This window comes from Ambystoma mexicanum, chromosome 6p (genome assembly GCF_040938575.1).
Source record: "Ambystoma mexicanum isolate Mex_15411 chromosome 6p, UKY_AmexF1_1, whole genome shotgun sequence".
NCBI classification, from domain to species: Eukaryota; Metazoa; Chordata; class Amphibia; order Caudata; family Ambystomatidae; genus Ambystoma; species Ambystoma mexicanum.
The window spans coordinates 718,440,067-718,461,730 of record NC_090935.1 but is presented as its reverse complement, the minus strand read 5'-3'; positions in this window follow the sequence as shown (position 1 = coordinate 718,461,730).

Here is a 21,664-nt window from a genome sequence, read left to right as displayed (position 1 = left end):
CCGTTTACGGTGTCCGTAAATTACAGTCACCGTTATGTACTGACGCAACAGCTTCAAAGGTGGTGTTGTTGTTTACGTGTCACAGCATGCCGGTAGGGGTTTTTCGGGTCGTTTTGCGGCAGGACGCTCAGTTCTTTTCCGGCATGGCGAAAAGTGCGTGTCCGCGAGCTCGGAATGGACCGCAATTAGCGGTCTTGCGCCAGCCCGGTGTCGTACTTTCCGCCATGCCGGAAAGTACTGGTACTTACCGGCATAGCTCGGAATGAGGGCCACAGTCTATAATATGTATACACTTGTGCATGTGAGTACCACATGACATGAGATGTACTAATATCATGTCAAAAGCTCTAGTCCATCTCCATGATGTTTATTTGTCAAACAAGAAATGTCTACTGTTGTAGCACTTCACATTTTTTCACTTAATGCACATATTCCCAAACTTTCATATGGTACCTACCAATCAAACACAGAGCATGGAGGTTGAGCTCACTCGCTATGCTCACTGGGTGCTATTTGGGCCAGGATTTATGCCCCACCTGTTTAAAGGTTCACTAGCCACCACTGTGCCATGGGGCCCCCCTGGTATCTCCACCTTCAAGACAGTTGGGACCAAGGCTTGTCCCCGTGGAGGGATGGTTACTTCTGCATCAGAAAAGAAGGTCACATCCCGTGGCTCCATGGGTGACTCTCATGGGGAGATGGGTGGTGCTTTTCAGCCTAATGACGCTCAACATCTTGGAGAAATGAGGAAGGCCTCTATAGCAGGGCCTAGCATCTCACTTCTGACACCATGTCTCTCAGATGCCACGGAAAACACTCAAAATCGTTCAGACAGTTGAAGGGTTTTTATTTTATGTGTGGGGCCTAGTGCTGTCCCTCTCTCTCTTTCGTCTGCCCACACATCTCCTCCCTAACTCAGGCATCCATGATCCCAAGTTAGTTCTACTGAATGGTAACTGCTAGAGTCTAAGGTCTTCTCTTCTCCTACAGAAGGATTCCCTATATCCATACTATCTAAACTCCCACAGGGACTTCCTACCTGTCTCTACTCTAGCAAAATTTTACTATTCTAATGGGAGTTTGGATAGTGCCTTTCACTTGCTCTTGTATTTAAACTAGGTCAGGCTCCTTTTCTCCTCTTGCTACCACTGCCTCTGATTTAATCCAGCAACCTGTTTTTTGTCCCTCAATATTTCACTCCTCCACCCTTTGATGTAACCACTCCTCCCAATTTACTTTACTACTCCCTCCCACTGTTACTACTCTCCTCCACACTAGTACTCCCCTCCTCTGACTACCAAACTCCTCTCGCAATACTATACTCTCTTTCGTACTACTGCTCTGCTCGTCCCACTGCCACACTCCTCCTCCCACTCAAAATCTCCACCTCCCACTGCTTCACTCCTCCTCCCACTTGTACACTCCCCCCACTACTACACTGCTTGTCCAAATACTGCACTCCCCCTCCTACTACTGCACTCCCACTCCTTACTACATAAACACCATCCGTTCACGCCATGTCAATCACTTCACAGTCACTCCCAATACTAACTTTAGCTACTGACATGGCATAGAAACCTGCACACACAAAAAAAACACTTTCACTCCTAAACCAATACTTCACCTGCTTCCACAATCTCTTCCACAAGCCACTGCGCCTTCGTTCTGCCTGTTGGTCTCTTGGTCGTCCGTCCTCCATCTCTGACCTCACACATCCTGTTTCCTGCTCCCTGTTTAAATAGCCCTCCTCCTGTGCTGGTTGGTCATCTCTCCTCATCAAATCTTAGCCTGTGCCTGTTTTGCCCTTCCAGGATGTATATGTGCCAGGAGATTCTTTAAAAGGGGGCTAAGCTCTGACCCTGTTCTCCACGCAGACTTATCGCGTAAGGGATACTACAGTGTTGGGAGATAACAGTACAGTTTGTGAGCCTGGACCTTTGTGGTAAATATGGGGAGCAGACCTGTTTGTCCTCTTAACCCCTGGTGGTTTAGGGTGTTGCTGATTTCAAAATCATTGGTGCCATGTGGTGGGTGTCCACATTTTAGCAGTGCACAGCTGCAGCATGCCTCTCTCTCATAAGGCTGCCGAGGACGGGTCTCTGTGGCTCTGTGGCTGTCTTGGAGGGTTTGTTCTGTTTGTTCTCTGTGTCAGGTGCTGATCTTAGACTTTTTATTTCCTCTTATCTGTTCTCTTCTTTCTTCGATTTGAAAGTTTCTGAAAGCAAGAAGAAATACTGTTGAGTATCGATCGATACATAGAGGCAAAGCTGGAGACCGGGGTCTGCATGAAAGCATTCTGGCACCAGGAGACAGGAATTGGGGCTCTCTCTGCTGCCACCATCCACCTCAGGGGTAGACTGACTCCTGATGGCTCCCTGGTAGTCCTCCCACCCCAGACTGAGAGGGATTCCTGTCCCCCCCAGGCAATGCATGGTTACTGGCCTTGTCACACATAGTAATTCTAAACAGGGCAGACTCAAGAATCTGCAGCCTATGGCTCTCCCATTGTTTTGAACTACCAGATCTCTCACCAGTGACTATGCTGATTTAGGCTGATGTGAGTTGCAGTCCAACACATCTGGAGGGCTAAAGGCTGCAGTTGCCTTGAATATGTGAATCTGGCTGAAGAAGATTCATTTCATTGACACAACGTACAATTGCCTCTATTAATGCATTGAAATATGCTAGGCCATGTTTTCTTTCCTTTCTTTTTTTTTAATACATTTTGTTCATGTTTAATTTGAATTTCTACTCAGGGACGTCATTTGGGGGTTGCCAGCGGTCACAGCTGAGACCCCTGGCAGCCCCAGTATGACCAAAGGCACTGGTTATGGAGGAGGGCTCGGATTTAAAAAAATTAATAATTTCTTTTTTAAGTCACTCCGACTTCAAAAATACATTATTTCTGTTTCAGTTTTCCATAATGGAAATGATGTATTTTTGAAATCAGTCAGAGTGACTTCAAAAAGAAATGATTTCATTTTGAAATCCGAGCCTCCGCCCCCCAGGACATGGAACCCTCTGGCTTCTGTGCTCTGTTGCGCATGACAAGAACGAGAGCTGGTTCCTTTCGTGCATGCTGGTGCATGGGAGCCTGAGGCATGCCTGCAGAGGAGGAGCAACAGATTCGAGGAAGGTTAGGACATTTTTTTAATTGTAAAAGTGTGTGGGTGTGGGTATATATTATGTAATGTGTGTGTTCATGTATCATGTAATGTTTGTGAATGAGTGCATGATATATGGATGGGTGGGTGTGCATATGTGAGTGAATGGTGGATGGCTGCATTTGTAATTGAGCATGTGTGTGCTTGTGTTAAATGCCTGGATTACATATCAGTAATCTTCAATACTTGTAGGGGACATGTGGGAAGGGTAATAATAATTTGCATTTTGGTACAGCCTGTCAAGTCATTTCTTACTCTGGCATGACATTTGTACTGGGCATCTATGTGTTATTACCTGTCTAGACTGGCATTTTGGTGCAGCCAGTATAGCCATTTCTTACTGTGTCATGGCATATTTTCAGGACTTATATAATGAAGTAAGCATCATGAGTGTTATTACGAGGCTAGACTAGCATTTTGGTGCAGCTAGTCTAGCCGTGGCTTGACATTTTGTACTTGTCAACTCTGATAAAGCAATCATGATCAGTGTAATCACCTGGCTAGACTTGCCTTTGAGTGCAGCCAGTCTAGCCTTCCTTATTGTGGCATGGTACATTTTTCTGGGCATCTATGATAAAGTAAGCATGATAAGTGTTATTGCATGGTTAGATTGGCATTTTGGTGCAGCCCATCTAGGTATGAATTACTGTGGCATGGCATTTTTTTATGTACATCCTCAACGCTACAGCAAGCATGATAAGTCTTATTACGAGTCTGGCCTGCATTGTGCAGCCACTTTTGACATGTTTTCTTGATTGTGACATTGCATTTTTAATAGCAAAGTTGTAAGATAAGATCATTGGGTTGAGTGCTCGCTTCTACGATCTATGTGTGATCTGCAGGTTCGAATCCTGGCAAGGTCAACTCAGCCTTTAATTCTTCTGAGGTTGATAAATGAGTACAAACTCCAGTTGGGGTGATAATTGTATGCAAATATGTGCTATGGATAGTGCTTTGAGAAAACGCTATATAAATAACAATCATTATCATGAACCTAAGCATAAATTCCCCTTTGCACTGTTTGTGACTTGCATCTATTGGTTTTTTGGCTACAGTAATATTGCAGCAACTGGCAATGAAGGGGCTCTACTTATCATATAATGACAATACCTGACATGCAGCTATAATTGGCATGATATGGAAGTAACTGCCCATACAATGCTGACATGGCATATCTATGGCAGTGCCTCAGCCTATGTTGAATCTATTGGGTCTAACCCTATCGTATCATGACCCTATCTAGGCATATGAAGGCAGCACCCTTGTTAAAATGTGGTTCGTATCTAAAATATTGCTTTAGTACCTATTTGGTATTTTGACAATTGTACATTTATGTACTTTTTTTATGCTGGCATGACCCTTCCTGTGGGTCATCAGAGTTAAAGAGGAACTGATGTCATCTGGGTCAAAAGTCATCTGACATCACTGACTGTGTTGTCATCAAATGTATGATATCCTTTCTGCTACCCCATGTATTTTTGTGTATCAACGCCCCTGTTTCCACTGTGTACCTGCCTATGATTTACATTTTTGTTTTTTGTTCATAGCTTTTGATCATACTACATTGTGCTCCGTTATCACCGTACAGTCTACTTTCTTTGTTCTTGTATTTATTTTAACCGTAATGTCATTATTTGGCACTGTCATTTACATAGACCTTGATGAAGCTCGTAATTGGAGTGAAACATGTGTTGGCCATGAGTGGAGAGCTTTTTTCCTTTTTGAACTTTGAAATGTAGGTTGATTGTATTACAATTCAGCACATAAGCCTAACTAATTTCTGAAAGACTTATATGAAACCCGTTAGATTATTGTTTGTAATTCAATTTTAATGCATGAGTTAATACTGATTTAGAAATCACCATTTAGGAAATTATAATTAATAATGATGACGGCGCTAAACCTCATGGTAATCTTTTACGTTTGTATACACAGGTAAAACATTACTAGCAATGGGGTTTTTGTATATTTTGCAGCACAGTGAGTGCATGGCACAAAGCTGCTGCCCATCGCCGAATAGGATCCCTTGCCTCACTGCAGCCCTTTCTGTAAAATCCAGTAAGATATTTGAAGTGATTGTTTTGAAATAAATAAGGCTGGAAAAACTTGCTATGCCCCAGGCTTTGTGAACAATTTGGCTATAAGACATAGTTGGACTGAAGGGATGCAATTGGCATATGCTCCTATTTAAATCCAGCCACACACAGGGCCTAATTCACAGAAGTATTTTCCAATGGCAAAACCCCATTGGAAAACTAGCTATGAACTGCCCTATACTTTTAGTCACTCTGCAATAGATGGCAACTGCTGTACATTTCTGTAATGAGGGGCTACATTCTTAAGTTTCTGTGTGTGCTCCGAGCTTGATAAACAAAGAGTTGCACTGGGGCAAGAGAGAAGATGCTTGACACACAACCCTTACCAAAGTCGAACACTACATTCGAAGACTATAGCTAGTCTTTTTTGGCATTCCATAGTATTCATGTTAAGCAGCATACTATAGGAAGACTATTCAGAATGCTGAATACTAGTCGATTACTTACAGAATACTAAACAAATACATGTTTCTATTCTTTTAGTCTTCATTTAGTATTGAATACTACATTACTACTATTGACCACTACTGAGAAGACACAAAAAATATGAAAATAGGATCTTCATGTTGGTGAGGGAAAGCAACTCTTCAGATGCCGGGAGCATTTTTCAGATGCTCATGTGCAATAGTGATGCAGAAAAATGTGTTCAAAGTCATCTCAAAGATTCTCACGACATCTACTGATTTGAGCTTGTGCACATATTTTTGTATCTCACGCTCTGTGCATAGGGTTCAATCATCATGCATGCTTAAACGCCACTTTTGTAAATCACTTGAAAGAGACACATGGGCCAACAACAGCTCAGTGATGGCCGACTCGCAAAATGAAACAACAATGCTCTGCTATTCTTGGGGGCGGGGGATATGCAGAGCATTGTGGAGATGTTACTTTAATATTGCACAGTGCCATGGATGAGTTTCACATTGTGATTTACTTGCCATATCATTCACTTTTCCAGGGAGTGCCTTTCAAGACCAGCACAAAGCAGGATTCTTCTTGAAATTAGAAGCGTGCATGCATCACTAGACCTTTTAGTAAACAGACATCAAGAAAGGCAGAAATGTTCCCCTCCCTCTTCTCCAACATAACACCAATGCACGTGCCGATTGCATGTCAGTGGGAATTGTTAAACACAGACCGTGCAATGTTCAGAAGGTGCAATTACACACCCACCCCCTTCACAGAGCTTCTGCTTATCAACTGTAACTGCATCTCTTTGTGGCACGCCTACCGCAGCCATGGTGTGTGAATAAGGACAAAAGAACCAGAAAAGATGGAGTATTTTATGGCACATCACTGGCTGTCTTGAGAGGGGTATTGCCACACGACAAAACAACCCTTGCCGGTTATGTTGCTTCATGATAGTCTAATAATACCGCCAGCTAAAACATGCACTGGCTCCTTAACCATTGTGAGAGGACAACTCTATGATTAAGCTACCCATCTTCCAATTTATACTCACTCCTGTTTCACAGTGGATGTGTCTATCTCATTCCTTTCAATGCCTGCTTGTATGGAAACAACGATTAAAGGCAGAAATTGTACACTAGAACTTAACAGTATATTCACACAGGGTTATTTTCCAACTGAAAGGCAAGCACACAGCTGCTCGCTCAAGCTATGGCAATGTAAAGACGGATCATGAACGATGCTTCTTTACCTTGCACATTCCACTGCACCACTTCCAAAACAACAGGGAGTTTGCTTACGTTTGGGAGTGCACCCTGTTTGTGAACACGGGAGGTAATCACAAAAATGTGGCCAAACCAAACAACATACACGCCCTCATTAGAACTCGGTGTTCTTGCACACTAGCCCAAAAAAGGGCAACTGTATCTGTTCATCAAAGAATTGCGCGTATGTGTGCATTTTTGTAGTTTTGTAAATGGACTAACTCTCATTAAGATATTAGATTAAATAAAATGTAAGAAAATATATGCATTACAGTGGATTCTTTAAAGCATATTTCACTTGGGCTAGACACTTGCTGCAGAATACAATATTTGCTGAATTACTGAATTACTGAAACAATGGAATTAACCAAAACACGTGTGAGTGAGAGTAACCTTGTGTGCACCTCAAAGTGGGTGCATTTCCGGGAAAGTGACAACACTGGATCTCACTGTCAGCACTTGCTTCAATTGCGCAACACAAGGCAGCACTCTCCCTTGTAGCGAGTGAGACTGTGTGCAAGTGTACTCACTGAGAAAAAAATTCCCCTCAGGTTTACCCGCACCAAGAGTGTGTCAGCTCTCATGCAGAGAGAGAGAGAGAGAGAGAGAGAGAGAGAGAGAGAGAGAGAGAGAGAGAGAGAGAGAGAGAGAGAGAGAGAGAGAGAGAGAGAGAGAGAGAGAGAGAGAGTGTGTGCGTGCGTGCGTGCGTGCGTGCATGCGTGTGTGTGTTTGTGTGTGTGTGTGTGTGTGTGTGTGTGTCCGTCCTGAGGCAGGTCCTATACAACAAAAGGGTAATGTAAGAAGTCCACTAGTTTACAATGAGCCATTGGCTATCAGATTGATCTCACACCCAGCAAATCTGGCCAGTCAGATATTCACCAAATGATCGGACATTACATACATCTTTGCAACATGCAAATGAGTCGCTTCCTTCCTCAGCAACAGCACTTTTGTCTCAATTGCTTGCGCTGTGAACACTGGAGTACCCCAAGGCATCTGCCTCTCTGCTCTCCTTTTCAACCTCTATCTGACCACCAGACCAGGAATCATCCACACTCACAACCTCTCCTGTTACAACTACGCCAACGATATCCAAATTATCGTAAGAATTCAAAAAACAAGCACCAACCCTCATCCCGAACTTGAAGCTTGCCTCACTGATATTGAGAGATGGATGACAAGAAACCACCTCCTCTGAACCCAGAAAAAACTGAAATCATGGTGTGCAGCAATACCTCCCTTCTCCTGCACCGTCTCACATGGCCCCCATCCATTGGGACCCCCCCTCCCCCTCCCTCCAAAATAGTCAAAAACCTTGGCTGCACTATGGACTCTGGCCTAACCCTCTCCCGTCAGATCAATAATGTATAAAAATCCTGTCACTACCACCTCAAACTCCTTATACGCATTTCCCCTTTCCTATCCCAACAGACTTGCCGCTGTTCTGTTGATTGTTATGTCAAGACTGGACTATGCCAACTCCTTATACCTGGGAGCACCGGCATACCAATTTACAAACTCCAATGAACCCAAAACGCTGCCTCCCAACTCCTCCTCACCCTGGGACACAGAGACCACATCTCCCCCGCTCTCCGCACCCTTCACTGGCTCCCTGTAGGATGAAAAGCCACCTTCAAAACCCTTTTCATTACCCACCGAGCCGTGCACAAGACTGGCCCAACGTACATACAAGAGAAGATTAAACCCTTCCTCCCATCAAGCACCCTAAGATCAAGCACTGCCCCCTTACTAGTGGTTCCAACCTCCAATTCAGTCAGGATTGGAGGATCTGCCTTCTCAACCTTGGCACCAAATCTGTGGAGCACACTCCTGCCAACACATTCGACACACCAAAACCTGGCTCTTTCCGTAACCCTGAATAAGACCATCTGAGGCTGCTGAAACCCTACAACACCATGGACCATGACCTCAATGACATTACACTGGAAAGTAACCACAGCCTACAGACAAATGTTCAAGGAGATACCGAGCAATTACACCACTGAAAGCGACTAATAACGGTTACCATAGATGACAACCTTAGCGCCCTGCAGGCGCTAGATTTATTACTGCCGACTATCCGCTTCCTGAACCACCTACACATGCCTAGGTGGCTCCTGTCCCATTTCCGTCTGAGTGCAGCTATCGCAAACGTGTGAATGTAATCCGGAACAGTGGGCTGGTAAGAATAACACATTCACTCCAGACACTCACCTCTCCTATCACTATGCTCACTCTCTACTCTACACCAACACACAATAGAGTGCAGCTACACGATCAATTTCCGTCTAGCTGCCCACATTCACACAATACTCCATGAACACCTCAGCATCCTACTAGAATGCAGCTATACCCCACAAATAATCGGCCTGGCTACACACATAAGCATCCTACACAGGCCTAATGCTGCCAGAATGCAGTCTCGGAGACCAACCACCAAACTGCACACATTAAACTGATCTCTCAATACCATCACACCTAATGTTAGGATGCAGCTACCATCAGGCATTCGCATAAGCTGCTCACATATTGGGTGCACCCAAGCACCCTATAATACCCTACTCTCTCGACTGACCTGGTCTACGGTCCCCGAGGACATTCAACCCACAAGCGCTTTGAGGTCATACCAATAATATATAGAGCACTGTATACATGCCAAATAACATAACATAACATCCTATTCTGAGGACAGGTCTCCCCTCAGAATTTCTATTCTGCTCTTTCAAGAACAGAGGTCTGCTTTTGCCAACAAGACTTTGTCACTGCCACCATTCAGGTGGTGCAGCCACTAAATATAAAAGAGACAGGTGCAATCCCTCCTTGTGTTTATTCATCATTCATGCCATCTAAACATTAGGGGCAGCACTACAGAAACTTTGCACCGGCACAAGGGCAGTAACGCTAGGGAAAAGCTGCCCTAGTGCAAAAAACATACCCTATCAATACATTTTTGCAACAGGGCAGTCTCTGCCGTAGTGTTAATACTGAATGGCATCAGCACTAGGGCATTAGTTGCCCTGGAAAAACATAAGTTGAAAGAATACAGGCCTCATTTACAAATGTTATTGTGCTGCGCATAGTGACTTTGCGCCGAGCAGACTGGATAAACCTGCTTTACAAATCGGAATTTGCGCTGGCCCTTTCTACTTTGCTCTGTAGCACAACGCGTGGGAAGGGTCAACGCAAAGTAGGAAATAGGGGCGGAACATGCAAATTAATCATTAAATGAGGAAAATGAGGAAGAACCTGGGCGTGAGGAGGAAGACACAGAACAAACAACCAACATGCATCCATCAAGCGCAAAGTAAACCCTATTCACAGAATATATGGTGCAATCTGACAGACTCCTAAGGAAACCGAAGTTACTGCCACCCTTAACCTGTCGCAAAACACAAAGCGCAATGAAAGGCCATGTATAAAAAGCATCATGCAACCCCAACTAAGTTAGTATTGCCACAATGCCAGATCCTGCTTTGTTAGCATTGATGCTACTGCATGGAAGGAGGAAGAGGAGGAGGAGGATGAGGAGCACCAAAATCTTCCTACCACGCACCACAATATTTGGGATGCCAGATCAGGAGGTGTGTATAAGATACTGCTGCCCTCCTCATATACTAGACCTGATCAGGGAGTGTGAGAATGACCTGGCATCACCCACCATGTGCTCACAGGATGTGCCACCTCTGGTCAATATGCTAGCAACTATACACTTCCTCGCCGCTGGTTCATTCCAGAACACCACTGCATTAATTGGCAGCATATCACAGCCTACACAATCCAATTGCCTCCAGCAGGTATTGTGCTGCTTCCTAGCACATGTGCATAGGCACATATACATGCCACACACACTGCAGGCAAGACAGAGAGTGTGCCAAGAATTCTACTCTGTTGCCCACTTTCCACGGGTCCTGGGAGCCGTCGATAGAACAGATGTAGCGCTGCTGCCCCCCGAAAGACTGAGCCCATCTATCACAACAGGAAACAACATCCCATTAATGCACAGGTGATCTGTGATGCCAAGGAAAACATCATGAATGTCAATGTCAATTACAGAGGATGTACGCATGACAGCTACATATTCTGATATTCCCCCATATACCAGGCCCTTGCATCAGGAACCTTTGGAAAACCTAGCTGTTGGGTGAATATCAACTAACATACACACACAAGTAGTCACATGACACACATTAACACAAGTAATGCCAATAGATGCTAACAACAACCATTTCCCCCTTTGCAGGGGAGAGTGCCTACCTGCTCTCACCATTCCTGTTGTCACCCATCATGAATCCAGCCACCCCAGGTGAGTTAAGCTACAACATAGCACACATAGCCACTAGGAGTATAATGGAGCACATATTAGGGGTGTTCAAGTCACACTTCCAATCCCTTAACCACTCAGGTGGCGTATTGATATATGCACCGCCGAAGTATGCAAGAACATTGTGGCATGTTGTGTCCTGCAAAATATTGCCACACGTTGTGGCATAGCAGTAGAGCTGCAGGAGGGACACCACCCTCATCCACAGGCACCACCTATTCCCTTAGTAGGACTAAGGGCACAGGGACAGGACAACTCCAATCAGGTTGTACAAACATACTTCACCTGAACTATAACCGCTGTGGAGCACACACAGTGAAGCCACATCCGTGATGCCCTTCAATGATGCAATCTAGCCAATCCAGCTTGCCCAATAATAATACCCTGAGAATGTGCGTCTTTGAGAGACAAACTGTGTGTACCCCATAACATGCAAACTGCAATTCCACCCCATCTACATCCATCACATCAAGTGCACAAACCACCTACACAGTCATATCCAGTGATAATAAAGGTATCCTTGTCACAGGCACAAATTCCTAAACAAAGTGAAGCCATCCCTAAGTATAATGTCGCAATAGCATGTGCTCCCCTAAGTAGCATGCACCAACTACAACAAAGAGCTCACCTAACTGCCATCTTCAAGATGTCTCCCTCTGCAACCATTGTTGTTGGGTCTGCTCCCCTCCACTCAACACAGGTTAAATCTCATAACAGAGTGAAGAAATCGCCAGGCACAATGTCACCATACCATGTGCTCTCCTGAGTGGCATACACCAACTGCAACACAGGGCTCACTTGACTGCTATCTTCATGATGTCTCCCTCTGCACCATTGATGCTGGACCTTCTCACCTGCACTCAACAGAAGTCAAATTTCATAACTCAGTAAAGAGATTCCAGGGGGAATGTCGCCACACCATGTGCTCCTCTGAGTGACATGGACCATCTGCAACAAAGGGCTCACCTGACTGCCATCTTCATGGTGTCTCCCTCTGCACCATTGCTGCTGGACCTGCTCACCTCCACTAAACATAGGTCAAATCTCAAAACACAGTGAAGACATCTCCAGGCACAGTGCCACCATAACATGTGCTCCCCTGAGTGGCATGCACCGACTGCAACAAAGGGCTCACCTGACTGCATCTTCACCAGGGCTTGCAAAATCACATTCGCTCACATAGACATGCAGTGCATGAGAGAAAAGAAGCAGGACTGGCTTGGGGTGTTCCGCATGGAACAGAGAAACTCCTACTTCTTAAGAAACCAACACTGAACCCTGACAATCTCAGCACCTACTGCCACATTACCCATCTTCCCTTTCTGGGTAAGATTGTTGAGAAATCAGTAGCCACACAACTCCTACAACATATCGCATTCAACAACCTCCTTCAGTCCTACCAAGCTGGCTTCAGACCCAAATGCAGCACAGAAACAGCTACCATCAAGGTGATCAATGATGCCCTTAAAGTCCTTGATGATGCCCATCCTTGCCTCCTAGTTGCCCTTGGCCTCTCAGCAGCATTTGACACAGTAGACTACCAGACATTCACCGAAGATCTAAATCACCACATGGGGATCCGTGAGATCGTCCTCTGCTAGTTCAAATCCTTCCTTGCAAACCACCAACAGTTCCTACAAATGGATTCTTCCAGATCACCAACTCTACCCATCACCTGTGGAGTCTTGCAAGAACCCATCCTGTTCCCCGTGATCTTCAATCTTTAAATTGAACCGCTCAAACCCCTACTCTCTCCACACAATATCCACATTCACCAATACACAGATGACAGGCAGATCTACCTCAGATATCCTCCATCAAAGACATCCACAGGCTCAAGGCCAGCCGCACATTGATCCAGGCATGGATGGCCAGTGCTTGCCTGAGGCTGAATCCCACCAAGACTGAATTCCTACTGCTGACCAACAAAACCGAACACCCTGACCTCCAGACCTGGCTCTCTGCTATGAACCTCGAGGGATTCATACCCCAGCTGGCCCCCTGTGCCAAGACCCTTGGGTTCAACATCAACATACACCTGAGGTTTAAACAGCTAATAGCAAGTAAGACATAAGGCCTGGTACCAACATTCTCTCCTGCGGAAAATCAAGCCTTTCATCCCAGAAAACAACTTCAGATCTGCTGTGCAAGCCTTGGTCCTCTCCCACCTGGATGGTGGTAATGCCCTTTTGGAAGGCCTTGTGGCGCCGACCCTGGCACCCCTGAAATGTGTCCTGTGTGCTGCAGCAAGGCTCATTAAAAGACTCTGCAATTTTGATCACATAACCCGACCCTCATCGAACTGCACTGGCTCCCACTGTAAGCTTGTATCATCTCATGCTATCATCCTGAAGTCCCCAATCTACCTCACTGACAAACTCAGCATCTCCAGAGACCTGCGATCCACCAGAAGTAAGGAAATGTGCAGACTTGAATTACAACAATGCAGGAAGGATAGGAACCAGAAGACAGGCCTTCTCTGTCCAAGACTCTGGAACCTCCTCTCCATCGACATCAGACTTGTCTCTTCAATTCTACAGTTCAGGAAAGAGCTCAAGAACTTCAAGGAATGGCTCCTCCTTAGCACCTAGGTCCACACACCCTGCACGCCACACCCTACCTGAGACTTGGTTATGTGCTCCCCACTGTCTTCCCCCCATGCCGCTAATTGCCCACCATCACCTATTAGATCCCAGCTCCTTTCTCTTCTTCCCTAACTGTGCTCTTCCCCCTATGATTTTAAAGCTGTACGTCACTTACCAAAGCTAGGTCTGCGCTCAATAAATACAATAATAATAATAATAATAATAATAATAATAATAATAATAATAATAATAATAATAATAATAATAATAATAATAGTAACCCTAATAATGTGGTCCACCTAGTGGCACCCACGTGTGGGATTCCACCCTGGCAATCCAGGGCTCTGACCTCAATGCATAGAGCTTTGCCCTCCTGAGAGGGCCGGGGCCCCTGCGAGGACTGCCGCTGAGTTTGGAGGGCACCACCTGCATCAGAGGCCCACAGCCAATTGCCAGGGCAACACCCATGAATGTCTGGGGCTGTGGCCGGGACACATTACAGCTTGGTCCACTGGAGAGGGCCTGGTCCCGCAACTGCACCACAGAGCCCCAGAAGTACTTCCCTGGGACTCCAACCAGAACCCCGGGTCCCATCTGGGCCTTCAGCTGCTCGAGTTGCTTAGCCTCTCCCTCTGTGGCCAGGCCCATTGGTCCCCACCTGCTCTTGGGCCCCAGTTCCTGCATGGAGGTACAGTTCTGGCTCATGCACCACATTTCCACCCCACAGGGATATACTTTCTACTGACAATTATGGAGCCTGGCTGCAAACAAATGTAAGAGACAGCCAAGCCAGCTGCGACTCGGGCCATCTGGTACAACTGCCCCGGCCAGATGGCAATTCAGGCCCAGCTGAATAACCAGAAGGCCTGGGACTGTCCACCCTGACCAGATTGCTGGGTGGCCACAAAGTCATGCCTGCCTTAAGGCCACCATCCAGGTCCTGGGGTTTAAGCCACCACCAAAGCACCCTGAGGCCAGGGCTTAAGCTATCACCTCTGTGCCCTGGGGCTGGGGATTAAGCCACCACCTCCAGGCCATGGGGCCAGGACTTAAGCTGCCACCTCCACACCCTGAGGCTGGTGCTTAAACCACAATGAACAACCAATGTCCAGCCTCTCTTCCCTGCTTCTCACAAGCTGGATCCTCTCTGACACCGGCTGGGCAAAGACCATCTGGTCTACTAGGCTGACTGGAAAGGGAGAAGAGTGATCCCCGCCCAGCCCACACTCCCGCAGGTGCAACAAGGATGGGTGGGATTTTCCTGTGTGCCCCGTGATGCAGCAGGAGAGGGAAGGATAGCGACCCTTCGGGTACCGACACCACGGCAGTGCCTTTGATAAAACCATGGATCAGAGGTTGACTTTCAATATATCACAGTGAGGTAACTGCTCTTCCACTTATGAAAACCTGACCCAGAATCAGGTCGCCTATGAATGAATTTGCACCACATTCCCCACTAACATGCGGTGCAGAGAGGTGGCCCCCTTCTACCCACACTTAAGTTCTGAGGTGAGCATCTCTAAGCACCAGCCCAGAGACCGGCTATCCTAGGGCAACAATGGTGCCACATTGCTGTAGTACCATTATGGTTATGGGAATTCTGTTTTTTAAGGCGTTCAGTTGTAATCTGACAGATGGTAGCTCCACCCCATTAGCTCCTCAGTCAAGCACTTAAACCAAATGTCTGAACCTGCGGTTCCTCTCGTACTGAGCAGCATTACTATTTAACAACACATCATTAGTATGGTAAAACTAACCTGTCACACAACGGTCTAAACCCAGCTCATGTACCCTATTAGTGGGTGAACAATCCAATGCTTGGTCAATTCAACTTCACAATGATAGGAAGAGCCGGCATGGAAGGATCAAAATGCAATATCACTATGAACTCTTGGCTACCACAAGACAGTTATTTTCTGACACCCCCTGCTTGAAACCCACAAAGTCAGAAGGATTGTGGGGCCCCACGTTCATGGTCTGCATTCATAGTGAAAATCAAAATCCAGCAGGTTATTTCTCTCCTGCTCCACTGGAGGTTTCTGTCCTCCCTGAGCTCACATTAGGACACCTGTGTTATCGTTTGACAGGTGTACAGTCCCAGTTAAACTCACTACCTGCCACAGTCCCTGGAGCGGGTCGTGCCTGACTGGAGCCGAGTGCTTGGAGCCCGAAGGGACAGCCCCAGGGGGCTTGCCCCCCCGCTTAACTGGGTAAGTGAAAAAACAATAAAAGTAGTGTTATTTAACTGGTGGCCTAAGGGCCTCCCACTTATCCTACACCTCTCATGCCTCTTCACGGTGCTAGACTAGAGTCAGGTTCAACAGTGTCTTTGTTTCCTGCTGATTCTGCCAAGCCTGTTACATTGGCTGTGGTTTCACTAGATAGCAGGTAGCGACTTGTTGATCCATTCATTCATGTCACTGATTAGATGACAAGACATTTGGCTACTTGTACCACTTTTTTGAAGTGGCTCATTCTTGGTTACTATTTATACCCATCAGCGTCAAATCAGAATCTGCACCAACATGATAGAATACACCTGAATAGACTCTATTGGTGAATATCAGGCAATGGACAAGGCACACGGAGGATGGGTAAGTACACTGATAGGTAAGTATCCATCTGAGATATGATACCAATAATACATTTTCATTACCACTAAGAAATAAAAATATGAGGCATAACACCCAACTAACTAAGAATATTAATCAAAACCTAAAACTTTACCTATGTAGCAACATTATCCTATTATAACTAATTACAATTCTATATACAAACCTAACAATAATACATAATTGATGAAGTGTAATCACACGTCAACCTTAACCTTACACACTACATTTACAATTAAAACTAGCTGCTGAATCATAGGTTGTTGTCTAATATGTGTCTATGAAGACCTGGCACATTTTTAAAGTATCCATAAGTGTGGTTAGACAAAAATAAATCCTGAATGGATAACCTGATTCCAGGTCTAAGTCTTTCAAAACCTCATTGTTGCAATGTACCCATGTTCCCCTACAGCCAATAATAAAATCATGGAATTAGACAGGGTTACATTCAGTGTGTTTTTTTTAATCACATTTTCAAGTTCTGAGTAATATTCAATCTTTTGTTGATGTGCTTCTCTAATGAGTTAGATGAGGTCTCAAATCTAATAGACACATCTACAATTAATGCAGTTCCATTATTTGTGAAAATTACATCACATTTTCTTAGTCCCCCATCTAGTTCTTAAGGGGAAGCTCTATATAGGCAAGCCATCAACATCTTTTAGCCCTGTCGAATAAAAGATCAAGTATTTTATCATGCTTTGTAATTCGGATATCTTTAGTTTTTGGACATTACCCTCAAATGTGGGAAACAGTTTCTCATACACTTTTACAGTATCTGAAACAAGCAAATGATTGATCTCTTCCTCTAGAAATACTCCCTCTTGTGTTCAAGCCAATAGTTTAATGCGTTTTTTTTTTTAAAAAAAAGCAAACTCCATCACCTTGCATCTGCAGTTTTTCCATTTCTCAAATTCTTCCAATTGCAGCCATACGATGCAACAAGGCTATATGAATAATTAAGTTATTCTGCTCCTGATTTTAGTTTATGTGTTTTGATGATGTAATCAGTCTTGTCAGTGATGTCCCAACCTACATATTTAAATGATAGATGAATGAATTTGTCAGGTGATTTTCTGAGGTACAACATGTTGTTGGTGCTATTAATACCTATAGTCTTACATTGCTTTGGTATTGAAAGACCTACATTATTTCTTTTGGCATATAAGAGTCCATCACACATGTAGGCAGGAAGATGAAGAATGCTTTTTTCATATCTTTTTATAGTTTGATCCAGTGCGTTCAGTGTCTTAGCATCAGATGTTCAATTTCCAGTTTGTACAAATGTTTTAGGATTAGGTATTGGCAGGAATTTCAACTTTAAGTGGTAGATTGTCCAATATTTCTGCCCAAGACTTTAACATATCATTCATGTTGATGTTCTTCGCATAACCTAAGTGTAGATCAATATTTAGGCCTAGATAGCGCTCGCTATCTCAAAGTTGCATGAAAACTATTTGTTGGTGTTCAATGTCCATAGTTTACACTTGTTCACTGTGATTCTTTCTCCTGTGTGACTAATAAGGAAAACATGTGTCTTTTTTATGTTTAGTTTGAGGCCAGCTGATTTGCAGAATTTTTCTATGATCTTCAGGTTATGCTGCATGCCTCCCATGAGTTGCTGAGGACAGCAATATCATCTGAAAATACCAGACCTGTCAGTTGCTGAATGGGATCTTTGCTATTGAATGTGAAACCTTTTCCTTTTGCTTCAAAGTCACATATCAAAGGGTCCGTAGCTATGTTGAAAAGCAACGGGGAGAGTCTATCTCCCTGTTTTACTCCTGATTTCATTTTGATGTTGAGTGTTGCTTCATTGTTTTTGCCTTTTAAGTACATCGATGAGTCTGTATATAGATCTACAATTACATTTCAGATCTGTGATGGTAGTCTAAGCCCTTTTAAACTGTTGATAATATGTTTATGACTTAATGAATCAAAAGCTTTGGAGATGACAGTAAATATTACTGCAAGAGAGTCTTTATTTTTATGGAATGTTTTATGATGTTCTGGAGGAGAGTTACATTTTCTAGATATCCACAAACCTTCATGAATCCCTTTTGCCTGTTGTTCAATATAACAAAAGCAATCACCCTTTTGCTTATGACTTTTGTTAAAAGTTTAATCGATGCTGTGCTTATTGTTATTGGTCTCCAATTACTGATTTTTTAAAGTTCCGTCGGAGGCAAATTTTTGGGGGAATTTGACTAAGTAGTCACATAGATGATCTTCAGGAAAGTTACTGACTGGTGTACATGTTGGGTTCTTTGTATTTTTTTTTTCACTAATGTTACTGTAGTCGTAAATTGTCCCAGGTTCAAATTTACAATTATTGTCTTCAACACCATAATAATTCTTGCAATTGTCATCTTATTCTACTTGAACATTGTCTGAAATTCTTCATAACTTCCTTTCCTCTGGCCTATTTCATCCTGCTATTGTTATTTACAGTCGTTTTAGCAGGCTCTTTGTTGGAGGTATCAGGGATAATGGCTGAGGATGTATTAGTTGAGTTGTTTTCCACTTCTGGAGCATTGAGGTTTGCAGGTATATTCACGTTGTGAACGTTATCATTAAGGAATTCAACTATTACTTCCATGAGTCCTTCCCCAGATTCCTAGAATTCCAGATCTCTTCGACACTGCTCTATTTCATCTAATCATTGGTGACCTTCTTGTAGATTCTTGATCTTAATACTTGAAGTTCTTTTATTGAGGATGAATGGTTCACAGCTTACTTTAGTTGGTTCATCTTCTATCTCACTGAGATCATCCTCAGATTCTTGAATAGTGCCGAAATGTGATTAATCCATTCCATCCATTATGGGTGCTGATATCTCACCTTTTATCTGCAATTTGCTTGTTAATTTTGTTATTGAAGTAAGTAGCAATAGGTTTGTTCATGTTATTTCACCTTGATAATTAAATACCAGGTTGATCACTAGTATACTTTCTTCTTGTGACCACATTTCTGCTCAGCTTGGATAAAAGTCTTTCTTCATTGATTGCTTTTGGATGTGCATGTCAAGCATGTTGCAACACTCCTTATTTACCAAATATTTGGTTGCAAAAGTTCCACAAAAAGAGTAGTTATCTGCAGGATATTTCTGTTTTCATTTAGCAAAGTGGCATGCAAAGTTGTGATACTGATCTTCTTTATAACATTTAGAGTAGTAGACATTTAGTATGACATGTTTGTGTTTATTGAAAATATGTTTCTTGAGTTCTTTTAATGTTCCCATAATATCTCCACATACAGTACATTTGTGGTATTCATTAGGGTAGCTCCAGAAAATTATTTTCTTTAAGAGGTCGGGCCTTAAATTCTTCTTTTCTGGAGGGATTTGGTAAACATTGGGAAGCTTGTTTAACTGGCTTATATCTTAAGATTTAGATTTGCTAGTTGAGGATACAAAGAAAATGTCCAATAGATCTTCATCTTCTTCCATTATATTTTTGAGCAATATGTTATTAACTGTGTTATTATTGTCCTTGATGGTAGCCATGTTTTCGATGCTTCTTTTTACTTTGTCAAATTCGTTAACAACTTTTATAATTTGTGGAGGAGACAGCACTTCTTTTCGCCATCTCAACTGGGTTTTGTTCAACCAGGATATACTCCATCTGGAATCATTTTGTGTTGATTCACCTATTCTTAAATTGGCCAGTGATGCCTTATTTATCTCGGTATATTGAGATAGTTACCAGTGGGACAACAAGGTGGTAAAGGCCACTATGATATGATATGAAGTGGCATTTATAACGCACCTGTACACAAGTGTTTCGAGGCACGACAAGACCAGAGGGGGAAACAAAGGGAGAACAAAATAAAAATCTTACTAGGCCTTGTTTCATTCATATCGTGCAAGTGCAGGGAAGAGGGAAGGGGAGAAGTTCCGGGGGAGGGGAAGGGGGAAGTGCAGTTAACTCACAAGTGAGGCCAGTGGGTGGCTCATAAGTGCTGAGAGAAGGGACTGTAGGGTTGCAGATACAGACCCTTAAGTGCTGGGGAGCCCGAAGGCAGTGCAAGGACAACTGGACATACAGGAGCTTGGGCCAGAGTTCAGAGAGTAACCAGGTGACCAGTGCGTGGAGAAGTCAGGTGCATCAGCAGGGGGGAGGAAGAGAGAAAGCAGAAGCGAAAAGGCAGGTCTTAATTGCTTCCGGAGCCGGAGGTGGTTTTACTCAAGTTTGAGAGAGGCGGGGAGGCCGGTCTAGAGGGCGGAAGATCTGCCCCAACTCTCTGCTTGGAGAAGCGTCTGACCCTCAGAGAGTTGGAGGTGGATGAGCGTAGAGCTCGAGAAGGAAGACAAATAGAAATTTGGAGTTAGATGGTTCCAGGCTCCAGAAAGCCTTGTGGATGACGCAGAGGGTCTTGAACTTGATCCTTGCAGCCACGGGGATCCAGTGAAGAGATTTCAGAGCTGGAGAGATATGATCCCTGGGCTTGAGGCCAATGACAAGTCTTGCAGTCCTGTTCTGGATATGTTGTAACGGTCGAAGAGTTGAGGCAGGAAGATTTAGAAAGAGGCTGTTGCAATAGTCTAGCATAGAGAGGACCAGAGCTCTGGAGACAGTGAGCTTCTGGGGGAAAGTGGGTACAAGAAGAATACTGCTGAGGAGGTGCAGCTGATAGTTTGACTTATTAGAGATGGCTGTAATGTGAGGAGAGAAGGAGAGGGTGGAGTTGAAGGTGACACTAAGGTTCTTAGCCTCACAGGAAGGAGCAGGGTCAGGGCCCAGAGTGGGCAGCCAGACTGAGAGAGGAAAGGAGGAAGCGGGTGTCCCAATGAGCGGAATATCAGTCTTACTTTCATTAAGGCAGAGATCATTGGCAGCACACCATTCCTGAATTGCAGCCAGACAGTCTGGTATGAGAGAAGAAGCAGATGTGGCTGACGGTAGCCTGAAAGAGAGCTGAGTGGCATCCTCATAACATTGAAAATTGGAGCAAAAAGTAGTGCTGCGGTAGGCAAGAAGTGCCAGGTGGTGGTTGAAGAGCCAGGGAGACAGGTTAGACCCATGGGGAACACAAGCAGAGAGAGAGATCAAATAGAGGAAAGGGTAAGAGAGGGTAAGAGAAGGTAAGAGAGGCATAGTTACAATTTACCCACGCTCCATTGAATTTATTCACTTTGACATTCAGAGAACTGGCCAGAAATTACATTGTGTGGACACCCGCAATGGGCCTTTTCAATGCTTTTTTAAAAATAA